The sequence below is a fragment of the Mauremys reevesii genome, linkage group 5 (assembly GCF_016161935.1).
Source record: "Mauremys reevesii isolate NIE-2019 linkage group 5, ASM1616193v1, whole genome shotgun sequence".
Lineage (NCBI taxonomy): Eukaryota > Metazoa > Chordata > Testudines > Geoemydidae > Mauremys > Mauremys reevesii.
In genome coordinates, this window is record NC_052627.1 from 60982212 (window position 1) to 60988758 (window position 6547).

Below are 6547 nucleotides of genomic sequence, written 5' to 3' on the forward strand. Positions count from 1 at the left end.
GGCAAACGGACGCTCCGGAGCCCAGCCCCAGACATGCCGCTTCTACGAGGCACTGCATGCCATTCTAGGTGGGTCTGCCACCAGTGCCCCACCAGTGACGGTGGACTCCGAGGACGGAATAGTGTACCGGGACAGTTCCTCCTCCATGTTCGCCGATGGGGAAGATGAGGAAGGGTCTTTTGAGGACGGCGCAGGCGACATCGAACCCACTCCCGCTTTCCCTGACAGCCAGGATCTCTTCATCACCCTCACAGAGATCCCCTACCAATCCTCCCCGCCCGTTAACCCGGACTCGGAATCAGGGGAAGGATCAGGCGGTAAGTGCTACAAACAGGGAAACATTTATTTTTTTAAGAAACAGGGATATATATAAAAAATAGAAATACTATATAAAAATTTTTAAATATCAAACTATACAAACAGTAGGTCTACACATATAGGAATGGAGCAATAGTCCTCTGGGGACAGTTCAAAAAAGCTCTCAGAGAGCAGCTGGAAAAGCCTCAGCAGGAGGTTCCTTGGTAGAGGTGCCTTGTTGGGTGCTCCGTTGAAGCACACTCTTCCGCGCCAGGCCATCCTAAGGTAAAGGGGGACCATCGCCTCGACGAGCATGGCAGCGTATGGTCCTGGTCTGTGCAGGGCTTCTGTTAGCATCCGCTCTCTCTGAGTCCGCCTGACACGCCTCAGGGTGATGTCGTTGTGGAAGTGCTGCATCTAATTAGTGGAATTAGTGTACTGTTACTATTGTGAATGGTAGACTTTTACTTTGCATAAGAATGACCCTCGCTTAACAGAGTTTTACTTTGCATAAGAATGACCCTCGCTTAACAGACTTTTACTTTGCATAAGAATGACCCTCGCTTAACAGAGTTTTACTTTGCATAAGAATGACCCTCGCTTAACAGACTTTTACTTTGCATAAGAATGACCCTCGCTTAACAGCCACGTGTTGGAGGCCACAGAGGAAAAGCATACAGTGATCTTTCCCGTGCACTGGCGGGAGGGGCCGCAAAACGGTCATCTTTTCTGCTTTGCACATTGCCTTCAGCAGGAGAGCACAGCTAAGCACTAACTGATAAGCACTCTGTACTGTAAGGCTTACCAGGACTTTGTGCAAGAGGGATGCAGCTGTCTCTCCTCGCTTGTGCGCTATCCAGTGCGCTGGCGCCGCCAATGAGAGCGTATTCCGAAATCTCGGACTAGTTCTGAGATCTCCTGAGACTTGGTTCCCTCTTTGGTCTTCTTAACTGAAACTGACTAGACTGTGTTTACTGTTGGCAAACATGTATGTGTTCAAGGAAATCACCTACTTTTTCGCATCACACAGCTTCGGCTCCTTCCCGGACTGCCCCCGCATCCCCCTCGCAGGGGCTGGCTCAGATTAGACGCCGAAAGAAAAAGACTAGGGACGACATGTTCCAGGAACTGATGGCCAGCTCCAGAGCGGAGGCGGCAGAGCAGAGACAGTCGAGGGAGAGCCTGTGTCAGCAGCATCGCACACACCTGGAACGGGAGGATAGGTGGCGGCAGGAAGACCAGCAGGCGACTCAAACGCTGCTTGGTCTAATGAGGGAGCAAACGGACACGCTCCGGCGCCTTGTAGATGTTCTGCAAGACCGCAGGCAGGAGGAGAGAGCCCCCCTGCAGTGCATCTGCAACCGCCCTCCAACGCCAGAAAGTCCTGTCCCCCCCTCACCCAAAGTTACAAGAAGGAGGGGCGGTAGGGGCCGTGAGAACTGTCCCTGCACCGCAGCACACCGATAATGTTCGAGACAACTCTCGCACTGTAAATTTGTACAAGCTCTTTCCTTACAGCATCAACCAGTCCCAACTCCAAGTTCAAACCCCCCACTGTGTACTACATTATTAAAAGTGGTTTGGTGTTACTGACTGTTTCCGTCACGTTTCTGGTGTCAGAAGACTTTCTGTTGTGGTGTGTGTGTGGGGGGGGAATTGTAATTTCAGTGCATAGCCCACAGTGCCATGCTACAGACTTGGCTGCAGGGTCAACTGCAGGGCACACACAGACTGCAGTCACTAGGCACCAGGGACAGTCTGTGTGGTGTATGCTGCTCCGGGTCTTTCCTTGATGTGTATGCTTGTCCAGGGTCCTGGTGCCTGCCGTCCCCGAATGTAAAGGCAGGCTTCCCTTCACATGCACTTGGACCGTAGCCACGATCCTCCCCGGTGCCCTGAGCCCCAAAAAGAGACCTCATCCAGGGGCAGATACTCACCCTTCCCCCATACCCCTCACCCTTTCCAACGCCCAAACCCACAGCCGTCATGTTAACCCCTATCCAAAGACGGCACCCCTCGCCCCTTCCTGCAAACCCACCCATCAGTGCACACCTTACCCAGCACAGAATGCTTCCATGTTTCAACCAAGAAACAGAAATGCAAAGTCAACGAAAGATTTATTATTAATTACTAAAACATGTCCTTAGTTTTAAAACGTCCTTTGGAAGTGGGGGAAACTTGGTTTGTGATCAGGCTCTCTTAAAATCAAGTGGACAGTCACAGGTTACCCTGCTCTGCGAGGAAACTCGCTTTCAAAGCCTCCCTCATGCATATCGCTTCCCGCTGGGATATTCTCTCAGCACGGGTGTCTGGCTGATCGTAAACAGCAGCCAGGCGATTTGCCTCAACCTCCCAAGCGGCCAAAAAGGTCTCGCCCTTGCTCTCACAGAGATTGTGGAGCACACAGCAAGCAGCAATAACTACGGGGATATTCTTTTCGCTGATGTCCGAGCGAGTCAGTAAGGTCCGCCATCTCCCCTTGAGATGTCCGAAAGCACACTCCACCACCATTCTGCACTTGCTCAGCCGGTAGTTGAAGAGTTCCTTTTCACTGTCCAAGGCGCCTGTATAGGGCTTCATGAGCCAGGGCATTAGCGGGTAGGCCGGGTCCCCGAGGATCACTGCACATCCCCAACCGTTATTTTGTGGTCCGGGAAGAAAGTACCTGCCTGGAGGCGTCTAAACAGACCACAGTTCCTGAACACACGCGCGTCATGAACCTTGCCCGCCCACCCAACGTTGATGTTGGTAAAACGTCCCCTATGGTCCACCACAGCTTGCAGCACCATTGAAAAGTAGCCCTTTCGGTTAATGTACTCGCTGGCCTGGTGGGCTGGTGCCAGGATAGGGATGTGAGTCCCATCTATAGCCCCACCGCAGTTTGGGAATCCCATCGCGGCGAAGCCATCTATGATGACCTGGACATTTCCGAGAGTCACTACCTTTGAGAGCAGTTGCTCAACGATTGCGTGGGCTACTTGAATGACAGCAATCCCCACGGTAGATTTGCCCACGTCAAAGTGGTTCGCTACTGACCGGTAGCTGTCTGGCGTGGCTAGTTTCCAGAGGGCTATGGCCACTCGCTTCTGCACACTCAGGGTTGCTCGCATCCTTGTGTCCTGGCGCTTCAGGGCAGGGGCCAGCAAGTCACAGAGTTCAAGGAAAGTGCCCTTACGCATCCTGAAGTTTCGCAGCCACTCTGTGTCATCCCAGACCTGCAGCACTATGCGGTCCCACCAGTCTGTACTTGTTTCCCGGGCCCAGAATCGCCGTTCCACACCATGAACGTGACCCATTGCCACCATGATCTCCACTGCCCGGCATACCCTGGTTTCTGAGAGGTCTGTGCCACTCTCCTCACCGCGCTGCCGGAGCCTCCTCGCCCGGTTTCTCAGCAGCTGACTGTGGAAGAGGTGGACGATAAGGTGCGAGGAGTTGACAACGGCCATAAGTGCAGCGATGATCGCAGCGGGCTCCATGCTCGCAGTGCTGTGGCGTCCGCGCTGTAACCGACCAGACAAGGGCGCGAACAGATTTCCCGCCGGCGCTCTCAAGGAAGAGAGGGAGGGCGTGATTGACGGTTCAATGACGACAGTTACCCAAAACCACCCTCGACACATTTTTCCCCCCAGCATGCATTGGGGAAATCCCTAATTCAATGGGCAGCGGGGAGTGCGGGAACTGTGGGATAGCTTCCCACAGTGCACCGCTTCCAAAGTCGAAGCTGGCCCCGTGAATGTGGACTCAGAAGTTCGAATTTGTGTATTTAGTATGGATACACAAATTCGACTTATTAAGGTCGAATCCACAAATTCGACTTAAGTAGATTCGAAATAGTCCTGTAGTGTAGACAAGGCCTAAGTGTGTGAATTTGAAAAAAAATAGTTATGACATTATATGCAATTAAAATAGGGGGACCAGTTATGCACAAGAAGCTGATGGTACTTTTTCAGATGTGTCATTTTCTGTGGTGCTGTAGAACTGCACAAAAAATTACATAGCTGTATAGGGCTGGGGATAAGAATATAGGAACTGAGGGCATGTCTTCACTCAGTGTAAGCCCAGGCTCACTCAAGTCTAACCCTGCTTCTGACTACACACAAATTATGCTGACCGAGGGTCCAAGCTTCCCTGCAGGGTTTGCTCTGCTAGGGCCTTCTGGGGGAGAGAGTGGAAGAGGGGGGGTGGAGGAGGAGGAGGAGGGCTTTGTCCTTCCCATGCTGCATCTGCTCCCTGCACCACACACAACTTTCAACTCACAGGGAATGGAGGGGGCGGCTGTTCTGCGCTCTGCATGGCTGCCTTGGCAGCTGGACACTGCCTTTTTGGTCCTAGTGCTTGCCTGTTTCCTGTACCATGGTGAGTGCCCATGGTATGGGGGGCAGAGCAAGGGGGATGGGATGGGGTTGGGGGAAGAGTGGGGTGGAGAAAATAGTGGGATAGGGCAGGGACATGAGAAGGGGATATGGGAATAGGAAGCGGAGCCCAGCCTGTGGTGTGCCCTCTGCAGCAGCACCAGCACAGTGACATAGCAGGCTGTGCCAGAGTGGCTGCCAGCAGTAACAGGCTCCCCCATTAAGCCGGCTCATCCCCCCGCACCCTGAGCACCCGTGGCCCAGCTACCACTCCAGGTGAGGGGAGAGAGCCAGTGAGCCAAGGAAACTGGTCTCAGCATGCACGTGTCCCTCAACTATAGCAGTCAAACTACACCTATGGGATGTATCTGGAGAGCATCTATAGCAGTGGTGTGCCAAGTCTTCATGTATACACTCTAATTTAAGGCTTCGAGTGCCGGTAATACATTTAAACATTTTTTAGAAGGTCTCTCTATAAGTCTATAATATATAACCAAATTACTGTTATATGTAAAGTAAACAAGGTGTTCAAAATGTTTCAGAAGCTTTATTTACAATTAAATTAAAATTCAGATCTTATTAGTTTAGTATGATCCTTGCCCTTGCTTTTCCTTGCTGAGTTTTTCGATGTCTGGTGCCACCTATTTAGATACTTTAAGCTGCAAACAGGCTTCTGAGTTATAAGCTGATAACCGGCTGGTAGAAGGTCAGTGGCTGGAACCCCTGATCCACAGCTGAGGTGAGTGCAGCTGGTAGGGCTGGAAGCCTGGACCCTGTCTGGCAGGGGGCCTGTGCTGGAAATCCAACTGGACCATTCCAAGAGGAAGCATTTCCTTGAAGTTATGGTTGGGAGGGCTGTCAAGCAAGTCCAATATTGGAAGCAGAGGGATATAAGATTGGTACAATGGCATGCTGAGGGGCTGCAGAAAGGCTGAGGTGCTAGGGAATCTGGTTAGCTTGACTCCATGCTTAAATGTGGATGTCAGAGCCACAGGTTTGAGCCCTGGTTAGAAAAATCTTAACATCGGGTTAAGAATCAGCCTAGGCCCAGGTTTTTATAACCTGCATGAGCTGACTCGGGTCCCACTAGCCCTGGGCTTATATTACAGTGTAGACATACCCTGATTCTCCATAGACCTGTGCCTTGTATAGTCATGTCTTCTATGTAAAAGTCTAATAAAATGCAGATATTTCCAATATATTAGTGATTTGCATTAAATCACACTTGGATTAGTAATTCAGTGAAAACTGTATTATATCTGTCAAACATGAAAACAAATGCTGCACATACAGCTTAGTGTAATCCATTCATTGCTTTATGGACTCAAAATTCCCTCAGAGACTTTTTCTGTATAAATCCATACAGTGAGTCCCCAGGGGTGGATTTGGCATTTAGCTACCTGAGTATCAAGCACCACAAAACAAAATACAGACAGAGGCCTAATTCCTTTTTACATTACAGTGGTATAGCTCAGGAGTAACTGTTGATATCCATGAAATTACAGTGGTGTAAACCTAATGTAACTGAGAGGGGGAAGCAGGCTTCTCTCTCTCAGGGCCAGATTTTTTTAATGGTGTTTAGTTACCTGAAGATGCAGCTAGGCAGGTTTCAAAAAGTCCTCGAAGGCCTATCTGCATCGTTAGGCACTTAAATACCTTTAAAAATCAGGCCTTTACTGTCTATTGAAAGGCAAATAAAAATAATCACATCTATTATATTTAGGTCTACCTATAATGAACATTTTAAAGAGGTTAGTTTACAATCAACATAATGAGCATTTTTCACATAGGAGTATTTAGATACACAGTACTCACACGAAATAATTTAAAGTCTTTTAGGAAAAAGGGCTGTTGTGCCCGCCAGTATTATAATTAAGTATCCAAATCATCTGCTT